This window comes from Aethalodelphis obliquidens, unplaced genomic scaffold (assembly GCF_003676395.1).
Source record: "Aethalodelphis obliquidens isolate GAN/ISIS:26980383/991018 unplaced genomic scaffold, ASM367639v1 scaffold20, whole genome shotgun sequence".
Lineage (NCBI taxonomy): Eukaryota > Metazoa > Chordata > Mammalia > Artiodactyla > Delphinidae > Aethalodelphis > Aethalodelphis obliquidens.
In genome coordinates, this window is record NW_020837964.1 from 17,948,155 (window position 1) to 17,969,929 (window position 21,775).

At 43.1% G+C, this 21,775-nt stretch overlaps 1 protein-coding gene and 1 pseudogene across 4 annotated transcripts in view; both read right to left on the reverse strand.

The window, feature by feature from the left end:
• The window catches only part of CDH3 (cadherin 3), a 107,806-nt gene that overhangs the window by 67,078 nt on the left and 18,953 nt on the right, over positions 1-21,775 (reverse strand). The window lies entirely within an intron of this gene.
• Positions 9,046-9,773, reverse strand: LOC113627158 (NADH dehydrogenase [ubiquinone] 1 alpha subcomplex subunit 12 pseudogene; annotated as a pseudogene).

Here is a 21,775-nt window from a genome sequence, read left to right on the forward strand (position 1 = left end):
TGGTTAAGAATTCACCTGCCAATGCAGGGGACACGGGTTCAAGCCATGGACCAGGAAGATGCCACATGCCACAGAGCAACTAAGCCCGTGCGCCACAACTACTGAGGCTGCGCTCTAGAGCCCACAAGCCACAACTACCGAGCCCAGGTGCCACAACTACTGAAGCCCGCGTGCCTAGAGCCCATGCTCCGCAACAGGAGAAGCCACCGCAATGAGAAGCTCGCGCACCGCAACGAAGAGTAGCCCCCCCTCGCCGCAACTACAGAAAGCCCGCACGTACAGCAGCGAAGACCCAACGCAGCCAAAAATAAATAAATTTATTAAAAAAAGCAAAACTCCTTCTTGATTTCTACTTAGCCATTCCCATCTTTGCCTTCAAAGAGGCAAATGCTCTGAGGTGTATTTATGTCCTCCTCCCTGTATTTTAAAAATAGCTTTACGTGGGCTTCCCTGATGGCACAGTGGTTGAGAGTCCGCCTGCCGATGCAGGGGACATGGGTTCGTGCCCTGGTCCGGGAAGATCCCACATGCCACGGAGCGGCTGGGCCCGTGAGCCATGGCCACTGAGCCTGTGCTCCGGCAACGGGAAAGGCCACAACAGTGAGAGGTCCGCGTACCGCTAAAAAAAAAAAAAACAAAACCTTTATGTAAATGTTATAGTCCTATGACTTGCTTTTTCCAATACAATCATATATTTCTGAGAATTGTCCAAGTTGGTATACAGGAAATTTACTCCTTTATCGCCTCCAACATATATATATATATATATTTTTTTAATTAATTAATTATTTTTTTGGCTGTGTTGGGTCTTTGTTGCTGCATGCGGACTTTCTTTAGTTGCGGCGAGTCGGGGCTACTCTTCGTTGCTGCGCCCAGGCTTCTCATTGCAGTGGCTTCTCTTGTTGCAGAGCATGGGCTCTAGGCGAGCGGGCTCTAGAGCGCAGGTTCAGTAGTTGCGGCGCACGGGCTTAGTTGCTCCGCGGCATGTGGGATATTCCCGGACCAGGGCTCGAACCTGTGTCCCCCGCATTGGCAGGCGGATTCTTAACCTCTGCACCATCAGGGAAGTCCCTCCAACACATATATAAACCACACTTTGTTGGTGAGCATATCAATAGCCAATACCAACAGTCAACACTTAATAGTATTCCTCTCTACCAGAAACTATTCCAAGTCCTCTAGGTGTATTAACCCCTTGAATTCTTACAAGGACCTAGGAGGACATAGGGATAAGTCAAATAAATTTCTCATCAACACACAGCTGGTAAGTGGCAGGGTGGGATTTGGGGCCCAAGTCAGAGGCCAAACTTCAGGCTAAACCCACTACACCATCCAGCCTGCACTTGGGTTGCTTCCTAGTTTTCTGATCGTGCAAACAAGGCCTCAGTATTGTATCAGTTAGCCATTGCTGGGTAGCCAAGCATTCCTAAAACGTTGTGGCTTAAAGCAAGAACAGTTTGTTATTTCTCATGATTCCACGGGTTGACAAGATGGTTCTTCTGATCTTACCTGGACTCACTTAGTGGCTGTAGTCAGCTGGCAGCTTGGTGGGATGGCCCACGATGGCCTCACTCACATGTCTGGAGCCTCAGTTGTGATGTCTGGCCCTCTTTTTCCAGCTGAACTTTGTCATATGATGGTGGAAATGTTCCAAGAAAGTAAGTGCAGGAGGTCTCCTGAGGCCTCACTCAAAACTTGGCAATAGTCACTTGTGTTGCATTCCATTGGTTAAAGTGAGTCAAGAGACCAGTTCAAATTCAAAGGGTGGGTAAAGAGACCCCACATTTTGAAAGGAGGGACTGCAGAGAATTTGTGGCCATTTTTAATCCACTGAAGTAACCATCTTTATATGTATTCCTGGTGCATAGGGAGTGTGTGTGTCTCTAGGCTGTGTACCAAGAAGTGGAATTGCTGGAACTGGATTTTTCAATTTTAGTTTTTTAAGTACTCGCAGAGTTGGTTTAATTGATATATAATTCACATACCATAAAATTCACCATTTAAAAATTTTTTATTTATTTATATTTTTGGCTGAGTTGGATATTTCTTGCTGTGTGCAGGCTTTCTCTAGTTGCGGTGAGCGGGGGCTACTCTTCATTGCAGTGCATGGGCTTCTCATCGCAGTGGCTTCCCTTGTTGCGGAGCACAGACTCTAGGTGTGCGGGCTTCAGTAGTAGTGTCTGGCTTCTTAAACTTAGCATAATGTTTTCAAAGGTCATTCACATTGTAGCATGTATCAGGATGTCATTCCGTTTTTTGGCTGAATAATATACCATTTTGTTTAGCCATTCATCAGTTGATGGACATCTGTGTTGTTTCTGCTTTTGGGCTACTATGAGTAATGCTGCTATGAACATTCATGCACGAGTTTTTATACAAACACATTTTCAGTTCTCTTAGATATGTACCTCAGAATGGAACTGCTGGGTCATATGGTAATTCTATGTTTAATTTTTTGATGAACTGCAAAAACGTTTTCCACAATGGCTGGACTATTTTACATTTCTGCCAGCAATGAGTGAAGTTTCCAATTTCTCCATATCTTTGCCAACACTTGTTATTTTCCATTTAAAAAAAATTAGCCATTTAAAAAAATAGCCATCCTAGTGTGCGTGAAGTAGTATCTCGTGATTTTGATCTGCATTTCCCTAATGTCTAGTGATGTTGAGCACATTTTCATGGGCTTGTTGTCCATTTGCATGTCTTCTTCGGAGAAAAGTCTGTTTGAATCCTTTGTCCATTTTTTTTTTTTTTAGTAATACTTGCTCATTGGTTTATTTATTTATTTATGTAAATTTATTTGTTTTTTGGGTTTTTTTGGCTGTGTTAGGTCTTCGTTGCTGTGTGCGGGCTTTCTCCAGTTGTGGTGCGTAGGGGCTACTCTTCGTTGTGGTGCGCGGACCTCTCACTGTTGTGGCTTCTCTTGTTGCAGAGCATGGGCTCTAGAGCTCAGGCTCAGTAGTTGGGGCACATGGGCTTAGTTGCTCCACGGCATGTGGGATCTTCCTGGACCAGGGCTCGAACCCGTGTCCCCTGCATTGACAGGTGGATTCTTAATCACTGTGCCACCAGGGAAGCCCCTTTGTCCTTTTTTTTTGGGGGGGGGTGTATGTGGGCCTCTCACTGTTGTGGCCTCTCCCGCTGCAGAGCACAGGCTCCGGATGCGCAGGCTCAGCGGCCATGGCTCACGGGCCCAGCCGCTCCACGGCATGTGGGGTCCTCCCGAACCGGGGCACGAACCCGTGTCCCCTGCATCGGCAGGCGGACTCTCAACCACTGCACCACCGGGGAAGCCCCCCTTTGTCCATTTTTAAAATGGGTATTTGTCTTTTTATTGTTGAGTTGTAAGAATTCTTTATATATTCTAGACCCTAATCAGATATATGATGTTCAAATATTTTCTCCCATTCCGTGCGATGTCTTTTCGTTTTCACAATGCCCTTTAAAGCACAAAAGTTTTTATTTTGATGAAGTCCAATTTATCTATTTTTTTCTTTGGTTGCCCATGCTTTTGGTGTCATATCTAAGAAATTGTTGCCTAATCCAAGGTCATGAAGATTTACACCTATGTTTTCTTCTAAGAGTTTTACAGTTTTAGCTCTTACGTTTAGGTTTTCAATCCATTTTGATTTCGTTTCTGTAGATGGTGTGAGCTAAGAGTTCAGCTTCATTCTTTTAGATATTCTGTTGTCCCAGTACAATTTGTGGAAAAGACTATTCTTTCCCCATTGAGTGGTCTTGGGACCTTTGTTGAAAATCAGTTGCTACCGTTATAATATCAAATAGTAAGAATGATAGCATCCTTGCCTTGTTCCTGGTTTGGGAATAGTTCTATTGTTTCGCTATTAAGTTTTGTTTCAGGACTTCCCTGGTGGCACAGAGGTTAAGAATCTGCCTGCCAATGCAGGGGACACAGGTTTGAGCCCTGGTCTGGGAAGATCCCACATGCTGCGGAGCAACAAAGCCGTGTGCCACAACTACTGAGCCTGCTCACCTAGAGCCCATGCTCTGCAATAAGAGAAGTCACCGCAATGAGAAGCCCGTGCACAGCAACGAAGAGTAGCCCCCGCTCGCCACAACTAAAGAAAGCCCGTGCACAGAAACAAAGACCCAATACAGCCAAAAATAAATAAATAAATTTTTTAAAAAGTTTTGTTTCATATGGGGAGATATATCAAGAACAGGAATTTCCCTTTAGTTCTGGTTTACTACTGTTTAATCATAAATAAGTATGAGTTTTATCACCTACTTTTTCATGCTGGTATTGAGATGATCACATTTTTCTTCTTTAACCACACAGTGTGGTATATTACATAAATCAATTTTTTTTGCTGTTGAAATGCCCCTGCATTCCTGGGATAATCAATTGCAGTTATTTTCTGCTTTGAGTTCCTCTTCAAGTTCCCTGTCTTAGAATATGCTTTGGAGGGGCAATGGCATTTCCTGTCTGGGGTCCTCATCAAAAACTCCAGTTTCTTAGCTGAATGTTCTCCTAGGAGCTTCCGGAAGCTTGGATTTGCTCATTAGTGACTTGGGGTGGGGGGGTGGCAAAGAGGCTCAAGGGCAAAGCCACTGCTTTAGGCTGTGTGAGTATTTGCTACAGAGGAGCCAGGTAGGGGGCACGTAGCAGTCTCCCAAAGTCACCTACTCTTGTCCTTAAGCAACAGAATTCAAATTTTCTATCCTTATCTGTAAAGTTTATTCTGTCTCATAAACATTTTTTCCTGTGAAAAGTATGACTTTAATCATTCTGGGACTTCCCTAGTGGCGCAGTGGTTAAGAACCCACCTGCCGGACTTCCCTAGTGGCGCAGTGGTTAAGAACCCACCTGCCGGGCTTCCCTGGTGGCGCAGTGGTTGAGGGTCCGCCTGCCGATGCAGGGTACGCAGGTTCGTGCCCCGATCTGGGGGGATCCCACATGCCGCGGAGCGGCTGGGCCTGTGAGCCATGGCCACTGAGCCTGAGCGTCCGGAGGCTGTGCTCCGCGACGGGAGAGGCCACAGCAGTGAGAGGCCCATGTACCGCAAAAAAAAGAACCCACCTGCCAATGCAGGGGACACGGGTTCGAGCCCTGACCTGGGAAGATCCCACATGCCGCGGAGCAGCTAAGCCCGTGCACCACAACTACTGAGCCTGTGCTGTAGAGCCTGCGAGCCACAACTACTGAGCCCGTGTGCCACAACTACTGAAGCCCGCACACCCTAGGGCCCACACGCCGCAACTACTGAGCCCGTGTGCTGCAACTACTGAAGCCTGTGCTCCTAGAGCCCGTGCTCCACAAGAGAAGCCACTGCACTGAGAAACCCATGAACCACAACGAAGAGTAGCCCCCACTCGCCTCAACTAAAGAAAGCCTGCGCACAGCAACAAAGGCCCAACACAGCCAAAATAAATAAATAAAATAAAAAAGGTAATTTAAAAAAATCATTCTGTGTTTTGAGCGCTTTCTATATGCCAGGCCCTGTGCTCAGTGCTCTTTACACATTATTAACAATAATTCCAGCTACCATTTACTGATCCTTTACTTAGTTCTAGGCACAGTACTAATTGTTCTACAAAAGTATTGCATTTAATCCTCTTAACCTCCCTATGGGGTAGATATTATCATCTCTTATTTACAGATGAGGAGACTGAGGCTGAGACAGGCTAACTTGCCAATGGTCATAAGACAGAGCGGAGGTTCAAAATCAGTTTGTCCCATTGCAGAGCCTGTGCCCTTAACCACTGCTGTACATGCTATGGGTAATTAATTAGCTTTGTCAGCCCAAACTCCCATGATCAGTATTAAGTACTGACAGTTCCCTGTGACCAGCGCGTGACGGGCATTGCCAAGTGTGATTGGCTGGAGTCATGTGTGGTCTGATTAGTCTCAATGTCAGGCCGTGACATTTGCTCACATGAGGTGGTCTGCAGTAACAGCTCCCTTAGGGAAATTAGTGTGGGCATTTTCAAAAAAGCTTTTAAAAAATAACAGCTTTGAGATGTAATTCATCTACCATACAATTCCCCAATTTAAAGTGCACAATTCAGGAAATTCCCTGGTGGTCCAGTGGTTGGGACTCTGCACTTTCACTGCCAGGGCCCAGGTTCAATCCCTGGTCCGGGAACTAGGATCCCGCAAGCCATGAGGCACAGCCAATAAAATAAAAGAAAAGGTTTAAAAATAAATTAATGAAGTACACAATTCAATATTTTTTGTATAGTCTCAGACTTGAATAATCACCATAATCAATTTTAGAACATTTTCATCACCCCCCAAAAGAAGCTCTGAACACATCAGTAGTTATTCCTCATTTTCTCCCAAACTCCCCACTACCGGGCAACCATCAATCTGCCGGTCTCTACAGATTTGCCTATCCTGGATATTTCATATAAATGGAATTATATAATATATGGTCTTTAGTAACTGGTTTATTTCACTTTGAATAATGTTTTCAAGGTATATCCATGTTATAGCATATGCCAGTACTTCATTTCTTTTTATTTTCAAGTAATACTCCATTGTATGGATACACCACATTTTGTTTATCCATTCATCAGTTGATGGATACTTTTTGGCTATTGTGACTAATACTGCTATGGATATATAGAGAGACGTTTTTAGGTGGACATATGTTTTCAATTCTCATGCTTCATTTTTTATGTGGCATTACTTATTTTAAGGCAATCTTTGCCCATGTCCAATTCAACCTTTTACAAGTGAAAATGCTCAAGAACAACCCATTTCAAGGAACAGCTGAAAAATGTGCTGGCAGTGGGTTCACTTACCAACTACAAGTATGTGAATGAGGTGGAAATGGTTTCCCAAGCAGGGATCACCTGTTCTGCGTTCAGGGGCTGTTAACTGCACTGCGGATTAAGTCAGAACCTGGCACACCAGAGGCCCAGTTACCTTTGAGGTAGAACCCCCTCTGGCCCTTGTAGCTCATCCTAGCTATTCCAGAGTTAGGCTTCGTTCTGCTCCCGCTGCAATCCTCCCCATCTAGTAACGGCAATTCAGTGCAGGTGCTCAGGCCATAAACTTTGAGGTGATCCTTCTCCCCTCTTTCCTTTCTCTCACATATCAATCCAGCAAATCCTGTTGGTTTTACCTTCAAAATATATCTAGAATCTGACTCCCTTTCACCCTGGATTATGGCAATGGTCTCCACTGGCTCCCTGTTTCTGCCTTTGTCCCCAATTTGTTCTCTCCACGGCAGCCAGATGACATCACTGCTCCTCTGCTCAAAACCCTACTATGGTGTCCATCCTCCTCAGTCCCTGCACATGATTACAAGGCTCCATGAGCTCTGATCCCCATTATCTCTCAGATTTCTTCTCCTACTTCCACCTCATTCATTCCTTTTAGCAGCCAGGCCTTGAAACTGTTCCTCAAGCTTGCCAAGTATACTGCCACAGGACCTTTGGCCATGCCGCTCCCTCTGCCTGTCACAGATCACATTTCTCCCTCAGATAGCCACAGGGCTCCCTCCCTCATGTCCTTCAACTCTTAGTTCAACTTCCACTGAGGCCTTCCCTGATTCCCTATTGAAAGCTGCACCCCCATCACACACTACTTTCCAACTCCCTCACCCTGCTTTATTTTTTACCTTTGCACTTCCCACTTTCTAATGTAATATATCTTTTTATTTATTTTTATTTTTAAAATTTATTTATTTCATTGCACTGTGTCTTAGTTGTGGCAGGTGGGCCCCTTAGTTGCGGCACATAGGTTCCTTAGTTGTGGCATGCAAACTCTTAGTTGCAGCATGCGGGATCTAGTTCCATGGCCAGGGATCGAACCTGGGCCGCCTGCACTGGGAGCGCAGAGTCTTAACCACTGCGCCATCAGGCATGTCCCCTATATACAGTTTTAAAAATGTTTATTGTTCTTCCTTCCTCCTACACTGCCATCCCCACCCCTGCCATGTCAACACAAGGAGGGAAGAGATTTTGGAGTATTTTGTTCCAGACTATGGAACAGTGCCTGGCATGTAGCAGATGCTCAATAGATATTTAACCAAGCTGCATGGTTGGCTCAGCCCATCCCAAGTTGCTCCCTTTCCTCCACTCCTCTCTCCTGATGCAAATAGGTCTTGGGGACTCTCTGGTTCTTTGCTCCCTGCCCCAAAATCTTAGGCCAACTAATCTCTGACATGGAGGTAGTGTCTGAAAGTTCCTTTCAAGCTGCACTTTGGGTTAACATTGACATTCGAAAGGCCTCACATTTGTGTTTATCATCTGCCTCTCCTGTGGGCATGCCAGGTACACAGGAGTGACTCAGACTATCACATCCGGAGCTTCCTTCTGAGGAAGAGGCCCTGGGGTTCTTTCTGCATAAATTTCTGTGGACTAGAACTTGGGCTCATTCATTCATTCACAGGCAGATCCACGTTTCAGGGGGCTGAACAAGGTACAACTGGGGAGGTCCCCTTAAGGAAAAAAAACCTCACAAAACTTCAAGTAAAATAATTAGATACCTAAGTTAGTATTTATTTAGAATAAGAAAATAAATCACTACAAACCACAAATTTAAAAAAAGTGATAAATACCACAAACATCACTAACATTCAGAAAATATTATTTTTATTAATTGATGGTGTCAACACCTTTCTCTGATACCTTTTTCCATGCATTTTTTGGCTGCAAACTCTTCAGTCATCTCTTCATATGACAATGATTTTATAATATTCCCTGTTGAGTTTCCTTCTCATTTTTGATGAGTGAAGTTTTATTCTTTTACATATATTAAAATTTTTTAATGTATTTTTATAATTAAAAAAGGAGTAAAATTTTAGAGCTTCCCTGGTGGCGCAGTGGCTAAGAATCCGCCTGCCAATGCAGGGGACAGGGGTTCAAGCCCTAGTCCGGGAAGATCCCACATACCGTGGAGCAACTAAGCCCGTGCACCACAGCTACTGAGCCTGTGCTCTAGAGCCTATGAGCCACAACTACTGAGCCCACGTGCCACAACTACTGAAGCCCACACGCCTAGAGCCTGTGCTCCACAACAAGACAAGCCACTGCAATGAGAAGCCTGCACACTGCAACGGAAGAGTAGCCCCTGCTCACCACAACTAGAGAAGGCCCACACACAGCAACGAAGACCCAACACAGTCAAAAATTAATTAATTAATTTTTAAAAATGAGTAAAATTTTAGATTGTCAAACTTGGGAAAACGCCTACCAGATTTCTTTCATATGTAAGCTGAATAATTTCAGGGCACTTTGCATTTTCTTGTGCAGTGACTAATCTTTTTCTTTTTTTTCAATCAAACAATTTTAATCAAGTTAATAGTAAGCAGTAACGGTGCAATTACACAAAAAGCCCCATATTTTACATGTTTAAATTGTTTTTCATTGTCTTTACTTGTAAGGTATCAAAGGTGGGACCCACTCCTGAATCTTCTTTCTAGTGGTGGAATAAGGTATATATTGTGTGGAGTGCCACTCATGCTGAATTTATGGTTTGTCCAAATGAATGTACAAGCAATAGGTGATTTTCTTGTTGGAGGATCATGAGTCATACAGTGAAGTCAATGATGTCATTCAGGGGGCACCATGCTTCCATCCACATCCCAGAATGTGTTTTTGCCATTCATTTCAGTAGTATATATAACCCACTGGTGATAGCCAAAAAACTGCTTGCTGTCTTCATAGTATTTATTTCCATTTTTGTCTTCCCCCACTAATGTACCAACCCTCACATCATTTGTCCTGAAGAAAATCTGTAGATAGCCATGGAGGCTGCCCTGGCCACTGACCTGCTGCAGCCCACGCTTAGTGACTAATCTTTGAATTGATTATACTCATTAACCAGTTGAACACTGATGTCCTCATATGCATGTTATAAATTTTAGGTTATTTTCATCAATGTCTGTCTATTATGTCAAACAGCAAGAGATTTAAACACAGAAATTCTGATAAATTTTATTTCACCAGATCCTCATATAGAAGAGAAATGTATGGTGTATTTGTATGTATATGCTGTGTATCAGTTAATTATTATTGTGTAACAAACTGTCCCAAAATCCAGTTCTTAAAACAACAAATATTTTATTCACTTATGTTTCTGTGGGTCAGCAATATAGACCAGGATCAGGTGGATGGTTCTTCTGCTAGGGATCAGTCATGCAGCGATAGTCATCTTGTGGCTGGACTGAGGCTGGATGGACTGAGATGGCCTCACTCTTATGTCTGGTGGTTGGTGTTGGCTCTTGGTTGTTGGGTTCCTCTCTCCATGGGGTCTCTTATCCTCAGGAAAGCTGGTTTGGGCTTCTTTTTTTTTTTTTTTTTTTTTGCGGTACGCGGGCCTCTCACTGTTGTGGCCTCTCCCGTTGCGGAGCACAGGCTCCGGACGCGCAGGCTCAGCGGCCATGGCTCACGGGCCTAGCTGCTCCGCGGCACGTGGGATCTTCCCGGACCGGGGCACGAACCCGTATCCCCTGCATCAGCTGGAGGGCTCTCAACCACTGCGCCACCAGGGAAGCCCTGGGCTTCTTTATACAGCAATGGGAGAGCTTCTTTATATAGTAAAGGCTGAGAGCAGAAGCTGCAAGGCCTCTTGAGGTCTAGGCTTGAAACTCCCACATCATTTCTGCCACATTCTATAGGTCAGAGCAAGTCACAAGGCCAGCCCCAGACAAGAGATGGGGACAGACTCCACATCTTGAGGGAAAGAGCAACAATGTCACACTGCAAAAGGCATTTGTGCAGTGACACGAAGAATTACTGTGAACATCTTTCCAAATGATCTACTACATTTTGCGTTACTGAGTATATTCTTGACAGGAAAGCACTTCTGTTTTGGCTACACAGTGATGAGAACTAAAATTGTCTGTTTACCATTTTATACGTCTGGTGAATGGAAGAATTTCCTACAGGCTAGCTTCTGCTTCTGTACATTTGAAATCTTGTTTTCTCTACCACCACATACCTCCAGTGCCAGATGCCATAGGATTTGCTCATATCGCAATAGAGCCTCTGGCCTTGCGACCTTACATTACAACATTGGGCAGCTGTAGTATTTCTGGAAACCACTACTGTACCAGGAAGGCTAACACTAACTTAACTATACACAGAAGTTACTACAAACCACATAAACATATCTCAGTAAACCCAACTCAACTTCCTCTTAGTGACTATATCCCCCAGATGCCCAGGTCTATGCCAATGCCACCCAACAGGAGCAACAGTACAACAGAGGTGAAGTCAGAGTGGAAAGAAACAGAAAACTTAACCAATTACAGTTAAAATATCTTACTTTTGTAAATTTTCAAAAAAACATATGACCATGTGAACAAATCACTAGGGCCCTTTCCTGGGTCTTAGGAGGGGCTTGTGTTAGTGGGCTTGAATTTAAGCTTCATTAGTTTCTTGGTAAATACCTGTGGTAGGCAAGATAATCACCCCTCCAAAGATGTTTACATCCTAATCCCTGGAACCTGTGACTATGTTACTTTTCAAGGCAAAAGGGACTTTGCAGATGTGATGAAATTAAGGATATTAAGAAGGTAAGATTATCCTAGATTATCTGGGTCAGCCCAATGTAATCACAAGGGTCTTTATTCATGAAAGAGGGAGGGCCTGAGATGGGGAAGGAGATGTGATGATAGAAGCCATCAGAATGATGCCCTGTGAGGAAGACTCAATCAATCATTGCTGGCTTTGAGGATGGAAGGGAGTCATCATACAAAGAATGTGGGCAGCCTCTAGAAGCTGGACAAAGTAAGGAGATGAGTTCTCCCTGACAGCTTCGCTGGCAAGAATGCAGCCCTGCCAACACCTTGCTTTTAGCCAGGCGAGACATGTTTTTTTTTGGACTTCTGATCTCCTGAACTATAAAATAATAAATTTGTTCTAAGTCACCAAGTTTGTAGTAATTTGTTACAGAAGCAACAGAAAACTAATACAATACACTTCTGCTTTCATTCATTCAGTAAAACTATATCGAATACATTCTATTTGATAGGTAATAAGCACTGGAGACCCTGGAGTGAATAACTAGATGAAGTCCCTGTCCTCATGGAGTTTATATTTTAATGGGAGAAAACAGATAAAAAACAAACAAAGAAAAATGTAATATGTCAGGTGGTGTTGACTGCTGTGGAGGAGTCCAAAACAGGGTAAGAGAGCTAGAAATTGATGGAGCTTGGGGTTTGGGTGGGGATGGAGTAGTGGGGTCTAGATGACCAGGGAAGGCTTCTTCAATGAAGTGACATCTGAGCAGACACATGAAGTGAGTTATGTGAGTCTCTGGGGAAGACTATTTACACAGATGAGAGTAAGTACAAAGGGCTTGAGATAAGAAGCCAATTAGTTTATTTAAGGGACAGAAAAGAGGCTACAGTGGCTGAAACAGGGTGAACAAGGGGGAGAGAGGAGAGGGCCAAATCATGTGGGGTCTTGAGGCCACAGTAAAGATTTTAACTTTTACTCTGAGTGAAGTGTGAAGTCCCTGGAGTCCTTTGAGCAGAGGAGTGATGGGATTTGCCTTAAACTCTAAAAGGATCGCTCACTGCTGGCTGGAGAACACAGTGGAGGGGAGCCAGGATGGAAGCAGAGAGACCAAGGTGGAGGCCCCTGCAGTAATCCAGGCAAGCGATGATGCAGCTTGGCGCAGTGTGGTAGCAATGGAGGTGGTAAGTATAGGCGTCTGGATACATGGTAAAATGATATATAATTTGCTGAAGGATTAGATGAGAAAAAGGGAGGAGTCAAGGAACTCCAAGTTTTTTGGCATGAGCAATTGGAAGAATGGAGGTGACATTTACAGAGATGAAGGCAGCGAAGGGGAAGGTATAGTGGCAAGAGCGGTGTTTCAGTTATCTATTGCAGCAAAAAAAAAAAAGCGCAAACTTAGTAGTTTAACAGCAATTTATGATTTCTCTTGACTACATGGGTTGGCAATCTGGCAGTTCTTCTGCTAATCTTGCCTGGGATCAGTCACGTGGTTGAGTTATCTGATAGCCCATTTGGGGCTGGAAGGTCCAAGACGGCCTCCTCTATGTGGCTGGAGCCAGGACCAGCTGCTGGCTGGGGTGCCTCACTTGGCTCTCCACATGGGTTCTCATTTTTAGTGAGGCTAGCCTGGACTTCTTTGCCATGGTGGCCTCAGTGTTCCAGAATGAGAGAGTAAAAGCCGCAAAGCCTCTTATGGCTTAGGTTCTGGAATTCATACTCCATCACTTTCTACTGATCAAAGCCAAGATACAAGGCCAGCCCAGGTTCAGGGGTGGGGAGTGTGTGTGAAGAAATTAATGCTCACACTGCAAACAGGCACGGACACAAGTGAGGTGTGATTCACTGGGACTATTATTATAACAACTACTATAACGAGGAATTAGTTTGTGGGCACATTAAGTCTGAGATACCTCTTAGACATCTGGGCAGAGATGTCGAGTAGGCAGTTGGATAAATGAGTCTGGAATAGAGGAGATGGGTTCAGGCTAGGGATAGTATAAATTTGGGAATAATCCTATAGTAATCGGATCCATGAAACTGCAGGAGATAAACAACAGAGGGAGTGTAGATAGAGAAAACGTTTTAAGAGCTAAGTCCTGATGCATTTCAACCTTAAGAGGCTGGACAGATGAGAGACCAACAAAGTCAACTAAGGAGATAAGAGAAAATGGAGGAGAGAGTGCCATTCTGGAATTAGGGAAAGAAAGTTTTGTAAGGAGCAAGTAGTAACTTAATGGAGTCAAATTCTGCAGCTGATAGGCTGAGCAAGATTAGGACTGATAAACGACCACTCCATTTCCTACAGTGGAAATCACTGGTGAGCTTTATAAGAGACATTCTGGTGAACTGCTGAGGCAAAAGCTTGATTGCAGTTGGTAAAAGAAAAGATGAGAGGGCTTCCCTGGTGGCGCAGTGGTTGAGAGTCCGCCTGCCGATGCAGGGGACACGGGTTCGTGCCCCGGTCCGGGAGGATCCCACGTGCCGCGAAGCGGCTGGGCCCGTGGGCCATGGCCGCTGGGCCTGCGCGTCCGGAGCCTGTGCTCCGCAACGGGAGAGGCCACAGCAGTGAGAGGCCCGCGTACCGTAAAGAAAGAAAAAGAAAAAAAAAAGAAAAGATGAGACACACGGTGACACATGTTCAGACAAGCTTTTCAGGAGTTCTGCTGGGAAAGGGAGCAGAGAAATGAGATAAAAGCAAGAGGGAGATGTAGGGTCAAGATAGGAATTTTTTCCCAACATTTTATTAATGAAAAATTTCAAACACACCAAAAAGTTGAAAGAATTTTATACATTGAACACATAGACCCACCACCTGGATTCTCCTGCTAACATTTTCCTATACTTGCTTTATCACATATACGTCCATCTATCTATCTATCCAGCCCCAAGATAGGTTTTAATTTTTTTTTAACACTGACACATTACAGCAAGACTGAAGGTTTCTGGGAAAATTCAGTGGATGGAGCAGACTGATGATGCAGGAGCAAGTTAGGGGAAGGATTATGAACACAACGGCCTGAGTGGGAAAGAAGGGCTGGGATCTAGCGTTAAGTAAGGGGTTGGCCTTCAAAAAGGAGCATAGACAGAACAGGCATTGTTACAGGAATGAAGGCAGGGCACAGGGGCATAGATGCTGGAAAGTAGGTGCATGAGGGTGTGGGAGCTTGTGGAAGTTCTCTTCTAATGAAGTCATCAGCTGAAAGTGAACACAGGGGGCAGAGGAAGTGTTGTAAATTAGAAGAGAAAGGAAGGGGCTTCCCTGGTGGCTCAGTGGTTAAGAATCCGCCTGCCAATGCAGGAGACGTGGGTTTGAGCCCTGGTCCGCTAAGATCCCACATGCCACGGAGCAACTAAGCCCACGCGCCACAACTGCTGAGCCTGCACTCTAGAGCCCACAAGCCACAACTACTGAGCCCGCATGCATAGAGCCCATGCTCCGCAACAAGAGAAGCCAACGCAATGAGAAGCCCACACACCGCAACGAAGAGTAGCTCCCGCTCGCCGCAACTAGAGAAAGCCTGCATGCAGCAACAAAGACCCAATGCAACCAAAACAAATAAAATAAATAAATTTATATTTTTAAAAAAAAGACAAGAAAGGAAAAAGGTGTGAAATAACCTTCTAGGAGAGTGGGAGGATGAATGGTCTAAGAAATACAGGAAGATTGCCAAGTGACCCTGGGGGGGGTCCATCTGAAGTTAATGGTCAGGCATTTGAAACAAGACAAGTTTTTGAGTTTTCCTCAGCCCTATTCAGCTGTGTGGGTGCAGGTGCAGGGTCAAAGAGTTGGATTTAACAATTTTTTTTTCCAAGTGAATACAGCAGAGGGGCAAAGAAGTTGAGGATGTACATAAAAGAATGACAGTAATGCTGGACCATGGAATTTAAGCCACACAAAGAAGGAAGTGAGGAAATGATAAGGGTAAGAGACAATGGAAAGGTGGTGGGATAAATGGATGGCAGGTTCCAAAAGGGTCAAAGAATTGCTGGAGTTGGAATAGTAGAAGAGAGGGCTGGAGTTGGAGGTGGCAATTAGCAAGCAGGATGCTTGAAACTGAGATTATGGAGGGGCTGAAACTATTGGAATGATAAGGTCAAGGCTATGGCCATGGGAGTGAGTGGCTGAGGTGAGGTAGAGGAAAAGTTTATTGGGGGAAAAAAAATCAGGGAACTGAGCAGTTTTTAAAAACAGCTTTACTGAGATATACTTCACGTATCGTATAATTCATCCGTTGAAAGTGTACAATTCAATGGTTTTTAGCATATTTACAGAGTTGTGCCAATCCATCACTAAAATCAATTTTCAAACATTTTTATTACTCCCCAAAGAAACCCATACCTCTTTACTATCAATTCCTATCTCCCCACATTCCCCAGCCCCAGGCAGCCACTACTCTACTTACAGTATCTATGGATTTGTCTCTGGACATTTTATATCACTGGAATTTTATAATATGCGGTCCTCTGTGACCGGCTTTTTTCACTTAGCATGATGTTTTCAAGGGTCATCTTCATTGTTAGTACTGGAATGATTAAAAAATTATGACGTTTGGTGTTGGACAGAAGGACAGTGATCCAGAAGTTAAAAACCTTCGCGGAAAGAGGAGTGACCCAGTGTCTGTAGATGTCTGCCATAAGGAGGGGCAGAGGATGGTACAGTCTGATGAAATCAAAGTCAGCTCAGATAAAGAGAGGTTTACTCCGGGGAGTCCAATGAGAGAAGATGACAAGGCTGGCGATAAGGAACCAGAACCACAAAGTCAAGAACCAAAGTTGTGCCCCCAGGGCTACCAGGCTCTCTCATGTCTGCCTCTCCTCTGGTCACCCCTTCCCTCTCCCTCACCTCACCCGCCATGACCTCCGAAGCTCCAACACTCCACAGCCTTTCCTTTCATGCATGTTACGTTGTCATCTAATTGACTTTATCTCCAGGTCCTAAATTTCCAGGACAGGGAGTATGAGTGGCTTGACCCAGCTGGTGTCCCCCTGGATCTGTTGTTCATTCCCGGTTCAGTCAGTCATGGCCTGAGTGGTCATGGTGGGGTCATGAGAAAACACGGCAGCTCAGACAGTGGGTTGAGATCCTCTCATATCTGATGTGACTGAGGAGAAGAGGAGCAATCTCACTGGCTCCCTGAGGAAGCACAAACACCAGAGAAGAAGGCTAGGCAGCTGTGCTCAGACGTCCCCGGTGATGCTGCGGTGCTGCCTGCAGGATACCCTAGCCTGGGGAGCAGTTTCTGGCTCTGCCACACCTCCCCATCCATCCCGGCAAGAAACGCTCACTGCTCCCACACACTCACCCAGGCATGCAGGATTCTGCCTTGATGCCTGAGAAAGCCTGACTAATACGCTCTCCTCTCACAAACCAGTGCTGGGGGATTTGCTGAGGCCTTTTCCTCTCATTTCACAGAAACTTCGGGAGAGAGAAATTGAGGTCAGTCCAACCACAACCCTGCCAAAGCCCCTGAGCTGATTCTCATGGAGAAGACAGCGAGAGAGAGAGGAAAATAAGAAAAGAGGAAAGGACTCTCCAAATTTGGGGCGGGGGGAGGGGTGTTGAGGGTTATTTTTAGAAAGTATTATGATTAAAAAATAAATATACGACTCCAGACAGTTCCAGCTTTCCACGTGGGAGAAGGGAAATGCCCAACTCCAGTCCACCCTAGCCGTCATGTCCCCAACTAAGGGGGGAACAACTGAGAAGCACTTAAGTTCACAGTCCAGATGTACTGGCTCATGAAAAGACTAAGACCTAATCATGGGACTAGGACAGAATGCTTCTCCAAACCCCACACCCTACCACCTCATAGCCTATTTACAGGAGTTCCTTCTACCCAATACATCATGTCTCTCCCTCTCTCTCTCTCTCTCTCTCTCTCTCTCTCTCTCTCTCTCTCTCTCTCTCTCTCTCTATATATATATATATATATATATATAAAGTCTCAAACTAAAAGGCAAAAACATAGTTTGAGGGACTTCCCTGGTGGCACAGTGGTTAGGAATCCGTCTGCCAATGCAGGGGACACGGTTTCAATCCCTGGTCTGGGAAGATCCCACATGCTGCGGGGCAACTAAGCCCGTGCGCCACAACTACTGAGCCCACATGCCACAACTACTGAAGCCTGCGCACCTAGAGCCCGTGCTCTGCAACAAGAAGCCACCGCAATGAGAAGCCCAAGCACCGCAATGAAGAGTAGCCCCAGCTCGCCACAACTAGAGAAAGCCCGTGTGCAGCAACGAAGACACAACGCAGCCAAAAATAAAAATTAATTTAAAAAAAATGGATGGAGAAAGATATACCATACTAACAGTAATCAAAAGAAAGCAGGGGTAGCTATATTGATTTTGGACTTCAGAGCAAGGAAAGTTATCAGAGATAAAGAGGGGCATTGCATAATGATAAAGGGATCAATTCTCCAAGAAGGTATAACAATCCTTACCATATAGATCCTAACAACAGAGCATCAAAATATGTGAGGCAAAAACTGATAGAAATGTAAAGAGAAATAGATGAATCTACTATTATAGCTGGAGACTTCAACATTCCTCTATCAGAAATAGGTCCAGCAGGCAGAAACTCAGTAAGGACATAGTTAAACTCAGCAACACCAACAATCACCATCAATATGATAAATATCTATAGACTACTTCATCCAACAACAGCAGAATATATATTCTTCTCAAGCTCATATGAAACATTCACCAAGACAAACCACATTCTGGGCCATAAAACACATCTTACTAAAATTAAAAGGATAGAAATCACACAATGTCTGCTTTCAGACTCCACGGAATTTAACAAGAAATCAATAATAGAGAGACAGCTCGAAAATCCCCAAGCACTTGGAGATAAAACAACACACTTCTCAATAACACACAGGTCAAAATTCAAGATAAATTTTAAAACATTTTGAACTAAATGAAAATGGAAACACAACTCATCAGAATTTGTGGGATGCAGCAAAATTCGTGCTTAAAGGGAAACTTATAACACTGAATCATATGTTAGAAAAAAAGATTTAAATTCAATCATCTAAGCTTTTACCATAGGAAACAAGAAAAATAAGAGAAAATTACTGTTTTGTTTTTTGCTGTGCCACGAGGCATGCAGGCTCTTAGTTCCCCGACCAGGGATCGAACCTGTGCCCCCTGCAGTGGAAGCGCAGGGTCTTAACCACTGGATCACCAGGGAAGTCCCTAAGAGAAACTTAAATCCAAAATCAGGAGAGGAAAAGAAATAATAAAAATTAGGGCAGAAATCAATGAAATTGAAAACTGGAAATCAATAGAGAAAATCAACAAAACTAAAAGCTGGTTCTTTGAAAAGATCAATAAAATCAATAAACTTTTAGCTAGACTAAGAAAAAAAGAGAGGATACAAATTTCTAATATTAGAAATGAAAGAGGGGACATCACTACAGATCCCTGGGACATTAAAAATAATCAAGGAATACTATGAACCAACTCTATGCCCACAAACATGACAACCTAGATGAAATGGACCAATTCCCTGAAAGATACAATCTGTCAAAACTCACACAAGAAGAAGTGGACAATCTGAATAGGACTATATCAATTAAAGAAATTGAGTAAATGATTAATAACCTTTCAAAACAGAAAGCATCAGACCCAGATGTATTCACTAGTGAATTCTACCAGACATTTAAGGAAAAAATTATACCAATTCACTATAATCTCTTTCAGAAGATAGAAGCAGAGAGACTACTTCCTAACTCATTCTATGAGTCCAGCATTAATCTAATGCCAAAACCAAAGACATTACAAGAAAAGTACAGAACAACATCTCTTATTAAAACAGGCACAAAAATCCTCAACAAAACATTAGCAAATTGAATCCAATAATGTATAAAAATTATACATCATGACCAACTGGGATTTATCCCAGGTATACAAGGCTGGTTCAACATTCGAAAAGTAATTAATGTAATCTATCACATCCACAGGTTAAAGAAGAAAAATCATATGATAATATCAATACATGCAGAAAAAGCATTTGACAAAATTCAACACCCATTCATGAGAAAAACTCTCTGTAAACTAGGAATAGTGGGGAACTTTTTCAACTGAATAAATAATACCTACAAATCATCTGAAGTTAACATCATGCTTCATGGTAAGAAACGTGAGGTTTTCCCACTAAGATCAGGAACAAGGTAAATGTCCCCTCTTACCACTGCTTTTCAACATCATACTGGAAGTCCTAAATAATGCAATAAGACCAAAAAAAGGAAATAAAAAGGATACAGATTGGGAAGGAAGAAATAAAACTGTCTTTGTTTACAGCTGACATTATCATCTATGTAGAAAATCAGAAAGAATCAAGGAAAAAAATTCTGGAAATAATACGTGATTATAGCAAGGTTGCAGGGCACAAGGTTATTATTTTTTTTAAGTCAATCACTTTCCTATATATCAGCAATGAACAAGGGGAATTTGAAATTAAAAACACAGTACCATTTACATTAGCATCCCCCAAAATGAAATACTTAGGTATGAATCTAACAAAATACATACAAGGTCTAAAAGAGGAAAGCTACAAAATTCTGATGAAAGAAATCAAAGAAGAAGTAAATGAATGGAGAGAAATTCCATGTTCATGGATAGGAAGACTCAATATTGTCAAGGTGTCAGTTCTTCCCAACTTGATCTATTGATTCAATGCAACCCTAATCAAAGTCCCAGCAAGTTACTTTGTGAATACTAACAAACTGACTCTAAAGTTTATATGTAGAGGCGAAGGACCCAGAATGGCCAACACAATATTGAAGGAGAAGAACAAAGTTGGAGGACTGACACTACCCAACTTGAAGACTTAACATTAACCTACAGTAATCAAGACAGCGTGGTATTAGCAAAAGCATAGACAAATAGATCAACAGAATAGAATAGACAGCACAGAAATACACCCACATAAACATAGTCAACCAACCTTTGACAAAAGAGCAAAAGAAATACAATGGAGAAAGCAATAGTCTTTTCAACAAATGATGCTAGAACAACTGAACATCCACATGAAAAAAAAAAAGAATATAGACACAGACCTTACACTCTGCACAAAATTTAACTCAAAATGGATCACAGACCTTAAGGTAAAATGCAAAACTATAAACTAGTAGAAGATAACATATGAGAAAATCTAGATGACCTTGGTTTTGGCAATGACTTTTTAGATACAATACCAAAAGCATGATCCATGAAAGAAAGAACTGATTAGCTGGACTTTATTAAAATTAAAAACTTCTGCTCTGTGAAAGATGCCTTCAAGAAAATGCAAAGACAAGTCACAGACTGTATTGCAAAAGACTTACCTGACAAAGGACTGTTATCCAAAATATATAAAGAACTCTTAAAATTCAACAAGAGAATAACCCAATTAAGAAATGTGCAAAAGATCTGAGAAGATATACAGACAGAAAATAAGCATATGAAAAGATGCTCCACATCATATGTCATGAGGGAAATGCAAGTTAAAACAACAATGAAATACCACTACACACCTATTAGAATGGCCAAAATCCAGAATGCTGATAACACCAAATGCTGACAGGATGTGGAGCAACAGAAATTCTCATTCATGGCAGGTGGAATCCTAAGGGCAGGGGAGTCTGGGAACTGTAGGAGTCAGTTTTCCTACATCACCAACTAGAAGAGGGTGAAATGACCCAGGTTGAGAGAGCCAATCCATAGTATTCACTACACCCTCCATAGAGGTGGTACCAAATTACACTCCCAGCAACATAGGATCTTAGCAACTCTTTGAGCTTTGCCAATTCAATAAATGAAAATCATTACCTTATCATTTTAATTAGCATTTCTCTTATTTTTGGAGAGGTTGAGCATCCTCTCTTACAGACCATTACAATGTGCATCTCTGTGAATAGAATTCAGTGGGAGTGCCGCGCCCTGCAGTTGTGCAACATGGTGAGCCTGTAATATAGTTACATACAATTTGAATTTCCTTCTGTGAATTCTTTAGATCCTTTGCCCACATGCTGGCTTTTTTTTTTTTTTCATGATATATTTAACTAGAAACATACATGGGACCTGAACATATGGCATCTTCAGTGCCAGTTTTCCAAAACTACACATTACCTAGTGTGATGGTTAATTTTGCATCAACATGATTGGGCTAAGGGATGCCCAGATAGCTGGTAAAACATTACTTCTAGGTGTTTCTGAAAGAGATTAGCATTTGAATCAGTAGACTGAGTAAAAAAGACTGCCTTCACCAATGTTGGTGGACATTATCAAATCCATTGAGGGCCTAAACAGAACAAAAAAGCAGAGAAAGAGTGAATTTCCTTTCTGC